Source organism: Peromyscus maniculatus, chromosome 9, assembly GCF_049852395.1.
Source record: "Peromyscus maniculatus bairdii isolate BWxNUB_F1_BW_parent chromosome 9, HU_Pman_BW_mat_3.1, whole genome shotgun sequence".
In the NCBI taxonomy this organism is placed as follows: domain Eukaryota; kingdom Metazoa; phylum Chordata; class Mammalia; order Rodentia; family Cricetidae; genus Peromyscus; species Peromyscus maniculatus.
Window position 1 is genome coordinate 86,493,089 of NC_134860.1, and position 13,251 is coordinate 86,506,339.

General features: G+C 33.6%; 1 long non-coding RNA gene across 1 annotated transcript in view; it reads right to left on the reverse strand.

The window, feature by feature from the left end:
* LOC121832112 (uncharacterized) overlaps positions 1-13,251 on the reverse strand; it is a 70,339-nt gene that overhangs the window by 31,043 nt on the left and 26,045 nt on the right. Inside the window, exon 3 of the long non-coding RNA XR_006075643.2 lies at positions 12,431-12,488. This is a non-coding gene — a long non-coding RNA (uncharacterized LOC121832112). The remainder of the gene's footprint in view (positions 1-12,430; positions 12,489-13,251) is intronic.

The following is a 13,251-nucleotide window of genomic DNA, read 5'->3' on the forward strand; positions in this document are numbered from 1 at the left end:
CAGACATAAAATTTTATATATTCCCCATCATTGTGGTGATATATTGTGTCCCCAATATGTTGTCACCCTAATAAACTTATCTGGGGTTAGAGAACAAAACAGTGACTAGATAGACATAGAGGCCAGAAAATGGTGGCACACATACCTTTAATCCTAACATTATGGAGGGAGAGATCCATGCAGATCTCTGTGAGTTCAAAGCAACACTGGAAATAGGCAGCCATGGTGACACACACCTTTAATCCCAGGAAGTGATGGCAGGAAGCAGAAAAGTATATAAGGCATGAAAACCAGGAACTAGAGCCTGGTTAAGCGTTTAGATTTTTAGTAGCAGTTCAGCTGAGATCCATTTGGATGAGGACACAGAGGCTTCCAGTTAAAGAAAACCAGATCAGATGAGGAATTGGTGAGGTGAGGAAGCTGTAGCTGGTTGTGTTTCTCTGATCATTCAGCGTTCACCCCAATACCTGGCTCTGGGTTTGTTTTTATTTAATAAGACTATTTAAGATTAGTGCTACACATCATAACCAATTTTTATATCCACATGCTTAGAAAACTTGAAATCTAAATATATAACTGCGTCTGATTCGTATAGTGCATAGTCCTTGATGAAAAGATTTTTATTACTTGTGTATATGTGTGTATGCCTATGTGAAAGTATATTATGTGTGGATGAAACACCTGTTGAGAACAGATGTATCATATTCCCCTTGAACTGCTTGATCATGGGTTCTAGGGTTTAAATGGAATCCTTTATAAGAGCAGCTAAAGCTCTTAACTGTGGAACCCTATATCCATGTCTTATTCTATATATTTTAAGGTACCTATCAGTTGGTACACTTTTGACTAGTGTTGCAATAAATATGATCGTAGACATTTCTTTAACATTCTTATTCCACGACTTTTGTATGTATGCTATATGGTAGGATTCCTGGATCATAAGTGAAATTTGAATTCTTTTTAATTTTTTTTTGGAAACATCTTACTTTATTTCACAAGAGTTATAGTAATTTACAGTCAACAATGTAGAAGTTTCCAAGATACTTTTCAGCACCTTTTCTAGTTATCTTTTTGATAACAGCTTTCTTAATGAAGTAGTTGACATTTCATTGTAGTGTCACTTGTATTTCCTGATTATGAATAATATTGAACATTTTTAATTTAGCTTTTGGTCATTGGTCTATCTTGTTTTAAGAAATATCTATCTACATTGATTATCTATTTTAATAGTATTATTTATTTATTTTGATATAAAGTATACTATTTAAGAAAATCAGTTCTCAGTTATATGGATAATTTGCACAAATTTCTTCTCATTTTTTAGGCTGGCTACTTAGTTTATTGTCTTCTGTCCTTAGAAACACTTTTAATTTTATATGTTTCTATATAATTTCTCTTTGTTATTTTGTGCTTTTGATATTTTATTTATTATAATATCATGAATAATTTCCACATTTTTATTTTTAAAGTTAAAAAAAAAACAAAAACAGAATTTTGCTCTTGAATCCATTATGAGTTTATTTTGTGATTGTAAGGAGAGAGGAGTCTACCTTATATCTTCCTCCCATCATTACTTAAAGGGACTTCCCCCATGCATAAATTAATGCCTTATTAAATCATATTGCCTATAGATCTTATAAATATTCCTCAATTCATCACTTATAACATTAAAGAAGATAATATATGGAAAACAAAGAAGTAGAAAGGTATTGAATTTAAGGTTCTAAATAATTTATGGAAACATATGAACTTAATAGAGTGAAGAAAATCATGGAAATCATATGTTGGCAGTGTTACATTTCTCATATTGAATTATTTCACATTTTTAGAAAAGTTGACATTCAAAACAGAAATTTCCGTGAAAATTCTTTTCTGAGCTAAATTAATGCACACAGTGAAGTATAACTTTAGGAAAACTTTTCCAGGAAATTTAGATTTTAGTATTAGGAAGAAATTGTTCATCAACTTCATGTGGTTGTGAAAAATACTGAGAAAACAAAGAATGCAATGTTTATTTCAGCTTCTAATATCAAGAGCATTTCCTTTGGTACTTGATTTCCCTATATTTGGGCCTGTCTTCCACCAGAATACGATGGTGGAGAAAATGTAGTACTTTATGCACCTGAGACAGTATGAAAATGAAGAAGAGAAACAGGGCAAAATCCTGTCCCAAATGCCATGTCCTCAAAAAAGACTCAGTTTCTTCAATTTGATTTACTCTCTTGTTTCAATTATCACTTCAAATTCCATCAAATGTGACTCAATAAGGATTGACTCAATATAACAAATGATTACTTCAGAACCTTCTTGATCTAGTCAATTTTCCAAACTCTATACTATCCAGGGTCTAACGTTTCAACACATGAGACATTAAGGAATAACCTAGATCTAAGCTAGAAGATTCCTCATTCGTCACACAAAGGACCATGCTAAGGTGTTTTACAATGTGCATGGATATCCCTTCCGTCCCTGTCATTGCAGCTTACATGGGTTTTTTATTGGGATTACTATAGTCAGTGCTTGCATTTTGTTTTGCAGATACCTCATATTCCTGGTACCTCCAACACCCACTTCAATTTACATTTCACTTTATAGATTAATTACAATCCCTTGTAGAGTTTCATAAAGAGAATATAACCCTGAAATATAATGTGTCGTTTGGATGACTTTTTAACCTTAAAGGAGGCATGTATATCTCATTTCTCTTTTTATTCCTGGTGCTTGAAAAGCTATCACTACATGGATGATGATGATGATGATGATGATGATAATGATGATGACGACTATACAAAGTTATAATGCCAACTCGAGGTTTAAGTTTTCTTTATTAGAGAATGTGTGTGATACCCTACAAGTATTTCCACAGTTGAACCAGGGCAAACACCCCTATGTAGTCTTATTCAAAGAATGTGTGTGAGGGTACATAGATACCTTTTATATGACATATGAAACTGAGGTGTATAGAATGATAGTCTCGAATGAATTTCCCATCCTAAAGCTTGGAATTTACATTATGTCATCTATATGATGATAATTTTGAATATATTAATATATTGTAACTTCTTGTGGGAAAAGTAAACAAGATTGTCTAAATAGCAAAAATGCAATCAAAAGAACTTCATATATGAAAGAAAGGGTCAATCAAATTACAATCAGAATTAGAAAAAGCAACAGAAACTTAGGGATAGAGGTTTTTATAAAAAAAAAACATAGTCACTTCAAAAATCTTCAACACACACACACACACACACACACACACACACACACACACACTTTTAAGATTTTCTGATTTTAGAACTAGGAAATTCACTTAAAACTGACCACACAGAATCATATTATGAATATGTGTTGTGTTAAGACATTAGCCTGTAGCAAATAGGTACCGAAAAAAATATGAAGTAAATAAACACAAATACTAAAATTAGTATCTTGCTCCAAGATGTCCTAATTCATCTTTGTACAAAAGCCTTGATTTCTGGAAAGTATTTTCAGACCATCTGGCTTCCTCTTGTAATTAGTAGCACTTATTTTATTCTATGGTCTCTAAAATGTGTTAAATACTAGATTTAGAAGTATACTGATACCTGAGATAATTATTATTGGATTTGAAGTTTGAATTCCCTTTGAAACTTCAGGGGATCTTAATTTTCTGCATACAGCGACAAGTTATAATGCCATATTAAGGCTTTGAACTGTATAACATGGAGACAACTAAGGAATTTCAAATCAAATTAATGCAAATTCCAATCAAACGCATTATACACACTAGTTATGAAAGACAAAGCACACAAGATGGAATGTGGCACCCAGGCCAGGTGTACCAGTTGATAACGCCAGTTTCTTTCAGGATTCAAGAAACCACCAACTGGCTATAAGCTAATCAAGAAATTGGGTAGTATTGTTTGGGACTTAATTTAATAAAACTCAATTTTATATGAAATGGTTCTGAGTTCATTTGCTTTGATATTTGAATTATAATTTTCAAAAAGATGTACTATTACAATACTTGTAAATTTTTAATGAGAGATACTCCTATTCAAGTGGGGTTTACCACAATGTCAATGAATAAAATTAGTGACATATCTATATTAATTTAATCTCAAGGTTGCATTTTTATTTTAGTTTTACAGAAAAACATTTCCTTGAAATTCTAAGCATGGCACCTTGCAGATTTTCTTACAGAGTAAAGTCTGGATAATGTTTACTCCGACCTTATGTATTTGTCTAACAGGAAGAGACAGTGGTAGCAGCTTCTCATAATTATATACCAGAACAGATATAAACCCTGGTAGACGTGCTTTTCTTCATTTCTATATTTACATGATAATTTGATAATTTGTTTTGTGTACTCAGGGCTCGTGAAAGATATAGATAAAGACATGCATCATAATGATGATATTTAATCTGAAAATTGATATTTTACCTTTAAAAATTGCACAGAAAGCTGACTGCATACTCGGTGTTCTTTTAAACTTGAATATTTATGAAAGGAAACAACAGAAGGAAATGTTTCCACGTTTGAATAACTGCATGTTCTCTGCATTCTGTTAACTGGAACGCAATTGTAATCATTAATGAGGGTGTTGAAGCAAAGCATACCTACTTCCCAGAATTTCTAAGAATATTTCAAAGAGGCTATGTTTAGTCACTGGCCTCAAACATGGCAGCAGAAACCTAGTGGTTCATTATATTGAAAAGCCAACAAAGTAACTGGGTATGCTAAGCCCAGTCATGCTTTTTTTTTTTTTTTTTTTTTTTTTTGAGATATTTTCTGATCAGTATTTCCTTCTTGAATCATGGTGTGATTCTCACCTGGGCACCTTTCTACAGTGGGAAGTTTTAACCAGGCATTGCTGTCTGTGATGAAATATACTTTTCAAATTGTACAAAGTGTTCCTTGTGCTCTTTAAACCTATCTATTTGTAATAATGTCGATATATCAGCCTTCATGATTACATTGTTTTACATCTTATCTTATTGAAAACTGGAAGGGGAAATAGGGTAAGTTTGTTTCAGAAATAGCATATTTTTATATTAAATTCTATAGTCTAAAATGCCAATAGTGTACAGGGAAAGTAAGGACATTCATATGTTTAAGCAAACATATAAGTATCTATACTGGATTTTCCTTTGTGCAATGTGTTACTCTCAGTCCATTATGTGTTTTTGGTACTATATTACTTACCTTTCTGTTCTGATAAAACACACTGACCAAGCCGGGCGGTGGTGGCGCACGCCTTTAATCCCAGCACTCGGGAGGCAGAGCCAGGCGGATCTCTGTGAGTTCGAGGCCAGCCTGGTCTCCAAAGTGAGTTCCAGGAAAGGCGCAAAGCTACACAGAGAAACCCTGTCTCAAAAACCAAAAAAAAAAAAAAACACACTGACCAAAGCCTGGCAGCAGTGGTGTATGCATTTAATCCCAGCACTTGGGAGCTAGAGACATGCCGATCTCTGTGAGTTCGAGACCAGCCTGGTCTACAGAGTGAGATTTAGGACAGGCACCAAAACTACACAGAGAAGCCCTGCCACAACAAGCAAACTTATACAAGAAAGTGTTCATTTGGACTCGTGGCTCCAGAGGAATAAAAATTCTTCATGGCAGCAAGTGTGAAACCAGGAACAGAAGCTAAGGACTCTTATCTTCAAATGCAGGCATAAAACAGAAAATATGAACTAGAAATGAAGCCAGGATTTTAATTTAAAACTGCCATCAGTGACATACCATAGCAAGGCTTTGTGTCCTAAACCTCCCCAACCAGTGCCACTAGCTAAGAACTAGGTGTTCAAGAATGGGAGCATATATACATATACATATACACTTAAACACACACACACACACACACACACACACACACATATATATATATATACATATATATGCATATATATGAATACTAAGGATAAAACTTGCTCAAACCTGGAGGAAATGTCATCAGGGGATACTCGTGCCAGGGCCAGAGGCAGGATAAGATTAGTGGTTACATATAATAAGGCAATAAGGAAAAGAAGCAAGTAAATGCTGGTGGAAAGTTACAGGAAAACAGCAGCCTTATAATTTGAAGAATGTAACTCTCTAAAAATACCATTCTCTCTTATTTTGCACCATAGGCTGAAGTGACAAGAGTTTAATAATACAGCAGATGTTCTTAGATTGCCTCCTGATCCAGTGTCGGTATAGAATGTGGGGAGTGGTGTTTATAGGAAAAAGGGGAACAAGCTCACCTCTTATTACTCAACAGCTTGTGAACACCCAGAGCATTTTACAGGTAGACACTTGGGGAATATATAGCAGGAACGAAGAGTCAATAATCACATTTCTGTCTTCCTTATATTCTTTCTAGGCTTGTTATGGGGGAAGTCAGGAATCTATAATGATTTCACATTAGAGCGAAATCATATATGCACAGAAATAACTATGAGGTCATGTCTATATGTCTGCCATTATATAGTAAAATGTTTGAATTTATCTAGAAAACTAATGCTAAATTATATAATCTGAAAATTCAAATAAAATAAATTTCACCTAAATCATCTTGATCATTCCATACATTTTGTGTATTTTTCCCATGTCTTTCAATTAATTGTAGTCTAGTTATATATTACTAAATTAATTTAATACTAAGCTGAAACACTTGGATTTGGAAAATTATAATAATATGAATATTGAAGCTCTTAAGCACAATTTTACTCCTTACATAATATAAGAACTGTGGAAAACAATATGTAATATAGTGGTAGCAAGAACAGAAATTGGAGCTACACTCCCAGAGATTAATGCCACCACTTCAATGCCCAAGAAAATATCTAACAACCACATTCTGTACCTTAGTTATTCCAAAGCTAAAATTAAAATGAAATGATTTTCATATTCCATTGAGTAGTTACGAGTCTGACTGGTTTATAATGACAAATGCATTTTTGATATATAAATATGCATGCCATGTTTTTTAAAATAGTATAGTGTGTTTTATCTTACAAAACATATTTGTTATGCTTGTAATGTATAAGCTCAATATATAGTTTTACTCCCTTAATACTATTATATTCCTTTTTTTTCACTATTTACTCCAAAAATACTCCAGGATCTGAGGAGTGTTATTATTTTTATTTATTTGTTAATTGAATACTTACTGACTGAAAGAGATCTTGGAAAATATTTAGTGATAAATATTTGATAATTAATCTTGAAGCATATGGTTGGAGTTGGTATCACTCTTGTTTCTATTTTTAGTAATATTGCTCTTGCTCAAATTTTGTGTGTATAATGTATAAGAAAGCCTGGATAAGAAACTCATGTCTCCTTCTTGATTTTTGAAAAAACAGTCCCAGATTTTTGATATCCAATATAATGTTTATTGTGAGCCTATTATGTTTCTTTTATTATACTGATCTAAGAACTTTCTATTCTTAGTTCCTTCATGGAATTTGTCACAAAGAGGAAAATCATATGATATTAGTCCTTTATTATATTTATGTGTTTTCTTATATTTATTATCTTGTACTTGTTATGCAATCCAGTGTTTTGGATACAAATCCTATTAATCCTGGCATAGAGAGTTTCTAAAGTTTTATTGAGATAGTTGAAATGTTTTATTGAGGATTTTTCTCTAACAATGATTATTATGAAATCCATTATAAAGTTTTTTTGCTTCTTGTTGTCATTGTTTTATATCCTTATCCAGTCTTGGTACTGTGTTCATTTGACCTGCAGCATGAGTTTGAAAATAACCATTTTCTTTGTTTTATGGCCTAATTTTGAGAACACTCATGTTAATTCTTTGAAAGGCTGGTAAAATCCGGCAGTGACTCTATCTGCTCAAAAGGTTCCCCTTTTAGGAAATAATGACTGCCTCTGCTTTCTTTTTAATCACAGATCTTATTTTTTCCTATATCCTCTTAGCTATACTTGGATTGATTATATATGTTTAGAAATTTGTGAATTCTTTCCAATTTTCTAATTTACTGAAAAACAGTTCTTCAAATAACTCCCTAAAGATGTTTCATATTTAAGTGATTTCTGTTGTAATATATCCATTTTCTCTATTAACTTTATTGATTGTGGAGCATTTGTGAATCATTTTTGTCTTCTATAAGACCAAATATTTTCTTTTATTATTCTTTTATTGTATTGTTTTGGTGTCCATTAGACTGATGTCTACTTTGATCAATCTGTTTGTTTTATACATAATATGTCACTTACATTGGTGCTATTTTTCCAGTCTTATAGTATTATACTCTGATAGCATAAAAAAGTAATTTTAATTTGATAAAATTTGTTTTGTGTCCTAATTTGGAAGGAGTTCCAAGAATTCTGAGAATATTTTACAGCTGAAAGGTGTAAACTTGTTAATCCAAACCATTCTGCATGAAGGTGGGGCTGAGTCTTGCTGAATTTCTTGCAAATACTTTTTGTGATCCAGATCTCTACTCCCATTACACACAGATCATCTTGTTCCTCTTTTCAGAATCTGGGTTCCATTTCCTACTTTAATTTCTTCTGTTTTCCTCTTCATCATAACAGTAATTCTCACAACACAGACTTGTATCCATTTGTATAAGTTCATGCCACAACCATTTTCTAGCTATCGTATTTATTGTGCTAATCACTCACTTATCTAGTAGAGAAATGAAGTTTAAGACCTTGGAGATGGAAATACCCACATTTGCCCCTTCTACTTAGCACAAGTCTTGCTTGCAGTATGTTTCCTATGTAAAGTGACAACCCTCATAATAAGATGAGATAGTTTATTTTAGAACCAACCATAAGAATATAGATTGCAGGAAATCCCAAATTCTTCATTCCCAAATGGTAACATTTTAAAAAAACAAAGTCATAAATCAAGGTTTGTTTGTCTATTTCCAACACATTGGTGGACTCATTAGCCAGGTACATTAAATTTAAGCAGGGAAGTCTCTATCATAGACCACAAAAGATATCTGATGACATTCTTAGTTTTTAGCTTAGTGAACAGTAGTTATATCCTAAGATAATACATTCAAAATTTTTCATGAAGTAGCCATAGGATATTAGGTTATACAGAAATGGGAAATAACTGGCTAAAGAAGAACTGAAATAAAGAAGGCTAAAGATTAACCATGATAAATTATAATAGGGTCAACTTTACAACCTCTCCACACTCATTGAATTTCTAATTAATTAATCAGTGTTGTTGAAGTTCCATGCAAGATGTGCTTCTTTCCAGGAATTTTCATTCATTTTTAAAGTGTTTTCTCACCACAGCAACAAAGAGCAACCCAGAGGAAACAGGAACCCGTTTTTCAGTCACCAGGATGGAGACCTCCAATTTATACTCTTTCTCTGCATAATGTCTGGCTTTGGTTCTCTCATCTACTCCCATCTGCTTCTGGAGGAAGCCTCCCTGATGATGACTGAACAAGGCACTGATATATGAATATAGATGACTATCATTAGGAATCTTTTCATTGATTTGAATAGAAAACTATCAGTTGTGTGATATGAAGGAATATTAGTGAACCCTTACATCTTTATGCTCATTCTTGAAGCTTATCATCAACTTTTTTTTCTAATTGTGTTTGGTTCTACACTAGGTCTCTGGATTATCCAATCTCTGATTCCTCACCGTTCACCCAGTGTCCATCATAGGCTCTTTCTCATGGCTTCGGACTCAAGTTAAGCCAGACCTTGGTTGGCCACTCTTACAAGTTCTATTCAACCACTGCCCCAGCATAACTTGCAGGCAGGGCAGATTGTAGGTTGAAGGTTTTGGAGTAGGGTTGGGCCCAGGTTTCTTTTCCAGTAGCCTGCAGAATACATTCCCACACCAAAGAGACTAGAATGTACTTGGGGTGAGGGATCCATGCAGGCACCAGCTTGACCTTTTTACATTCAGTGAGCTGTGTGGAGGTTGTGCTCCAAAATGGGGCTGTACTGTCAGTTTTCAGAGAGAAACATTATGTTCTAGAATCAGCCTAGGTTGTTTATGGATCCTTATAGTACCACCTCATCCAATATCTCGGTCAAATGCAACCAAGGCCTACTAATGGAAGCCTTGCCTGACTACAAAAGATAGTCATTTCAGTTCGGTTTCCTCCATTACCAGGAGTCCTCATCAGGGTCACTCTGTTGCATAAATCCTAATTGGTCTTAATAAAAACCAGGAGCTAGATATCAGGGTGAAAGTTGAAAGATCAGAGAAGCCAAGCAAGCCACCTCTTAACTCAACAACTCCTCAGCCTGCAAGAGCCTGAAAAGACCTCAGGTCCTGTCTCCTCCCTCCTTATATTCCTTTCTCTGCCCAGTCATATCACTTCCTGTCTCAACATTCCTAATGCTTAGATAAAAGCTGTGTGATCCCAAGTCCTGAAGTTAAAGGTTTGTGCCACCACTGCCTGGCTGTTTCTTTTAGACTGGATTAATTTGTAGCCCAGAGTGGCCTTGAACTCACAGAGATTCAGACAGATCTCAACCTCTGCCTCCTCAGTGCTAAGATTAAAGGCATGTGCCACCACTGCCTGACCTCTAAGGCTAAATCTGTTAGTAGCTCTGTCCTATGATCCTCAGGCAAGCTTCTATTTCTTAGATTACAAGTGATATATCAACACATCACTCTCTTATCTTCCATAAAGTTTCTACTTCACTAGGTTCCCATCCTGCCCCTCCAAGTGACCCCCAATTCCAGCTGTCTCAGCCCCCATTCTCTCCCTCCATACCTTCCCCCAACATGGAATCCCTCCTGTTCCAATCTCCACCTATCCTCAGTCCACCTGCAAAAATCTTCTATTCCACTTCACAGGGAGATCTATTTGTCCTCCCTGCTTGCTTTACTCATCTTGAGACTGACATGTACAACTAGATCTGTTGTTAATTAATTTAATAACTAATCAGTATTCCTTAATCACATATAGAGAAACAATATATTATTTTGACTAAATTATGAGTGTCTGTATAAATTCAGCTCCATTATTTAACTAACAATTGAAGAAAATGTCAATTCAATAAAATGTTTGATTTCATTGCAAAGCTTTCCTAACCATACTGTGATCAACAGGAATGAAGCCAAAGCACAAGTTTGTATTCCTTATTAAAACAATATTTTATATAAAATATATCAATGCCAGTTAAGCTAAGTTGCATACAATTCATTACTTTAATATACTATTCTTTAGTTTTAACCACAAGTACATGTATTCCTGTATGTGTGTGTGTTTGTGCACATGATTATAGTACCCACAAGTGGAAGAGAATAAGAGTAAGTCTTCTCACCTGGGGTGAAGCCAGGTTGTTGTGGTAGCCTTACAACGATGCTGGGAACCAAACTTCTATTAGAACAGTACATGGTCTTAAATGCTAAGCCACCTTTCTAGCCTTTATTACGATTATTATATTAATTGGTCTGTGATTGACATACAGATACGGTCTTTCATGCAAAAAAGATGGTGCATAATAAACAATGACAGTATAAATAATAATAGAAAATTGTATAATATTTATTAGCATTGAGGAATTATTATTCAATTAAAATAAAACTTGTAAATGATTTGATTTGGGTAAGATATGTATTGTTTAATAACATTTAATACAGATGAAATAACAGCTTTTTCCATTATTCCTAGTTTCTAGGAAAAACCCTTATAATATGGAGTAATTGAATATTTTATGAATTATAATTGATTGTCTTAAACAGACAACTAATTATTTCTGTTGGTAACTGAGTTATAATTCAAAAATTAGCAAAGCTGATGGATAAGTCAAAATATAATGAATTTTATGTTTAATTTCCAGCATGAATATTTTTTCAAGTATTGTGAAGTATAAACATTGGCTTAATAATTCAATAATATTCTTATATATCAAGATAAAAATCCATGACTTAATTTTTCCTTTTGTGACTCTATTTATAAATTTAGTTAGCTGTAGATAAATAATAAACATGAAGTTTTAGTAGTGATTATCTTTCTTTAAAACTGCTGTAGCTTTATTACAAAGTGTGTTTTGAAAGTATACATGTGAAAACATCACTTTTTTGCTTTAAATTTAAAAAATGACTTTCTTAATTTATTAATGAGTTTAGATAATTGTGTTCAGATGTATAAACAGTGAATTTATTGAGTGCTTTTTATTATTATGGTTGAAAGTTAATTTTCCTGCTTGGTTGGTTACATTTGTTTGCAGGGTATTATTTTGACTTGCTGCTTAGGAGTGTAGGAATTACATTTTTACCCAGACTTTTAGGAGCCAAGCAGGAAGCATGCAGTCTCATGATTACTATTTTTATTATTTTTTGAAAGAGATTTAAGCTAGCAGGTAAAAAGAAGTAAAGGCCTGAGCAGGATTAATGACATCAACATCTTTGTTACCGTAAATTTTGGAACTCTAATTCAGATACTACACCAATAAAGGTCAAATTTAATTATTCAGTATGGTGTTTCTTATTTGAAATAAATTTACCTTGATTTTTATTTTGCCAGATTACTTCCAAAGCATTCCGAGGACAATACAAATTCTCCTGGGGGAACAGAGGAAGAATCATCAGTTTTGGAGCACTGTGCCCGAGCTTCATCAATAATGAGTATGGTGTTGTTAATTGGAGAATTAACCCAAATTTCTTAAAGCAGATATTACCTTTAAAGAAGAAAGTAAAGGATATAAGATGAATTCTGTCTTTCAGAGTCAGTCTGTAAATATGTTTAGAGAAATACTAGGCTCTTCCACATATTTTTGGAACATATTACTAGACACAGAGTCAATTATTTGAATATTATTCTTCCCTATTTTTCTTTTAAATAGATAGCAGAATTTGATTTTAAGTTCCCCATATGTGCTTTTGCCTGATGTCTGCTGCTTTCTCCACTGTTTTTGCCTTTGTTGGCTTTCCACTATGACAACATATATGCTTTATTTCACTGATAGAATGGATTTTGTTCCAAATGTTTACTTTCCTTAACTATTGTAAAGGAGAGCCAGAATTTGGTTATATTTGTTTGAATTTATTCCACTTCAAGTAGGACAATAAGGAGAAGACTAATAAATTCTATGGCATACACAATCATTTTCTTTCTTCTAATGCATAAGTTTTAATAGATGGCAGAGTTGTTGTGACATGCATAATTCAAGACAGTAATTAACTACCAGGATTCCTTGTTCTGTCTCTCAGATCAGCCTTTAAATTATGGTTGATGGTGGCAGACTTTTACTTCAGTGTCTGAAAAGTTCACAACAGGCAGCAAAGTAGGAAGAAACAGCACAAACTTGTCATCAACTGTATCTCA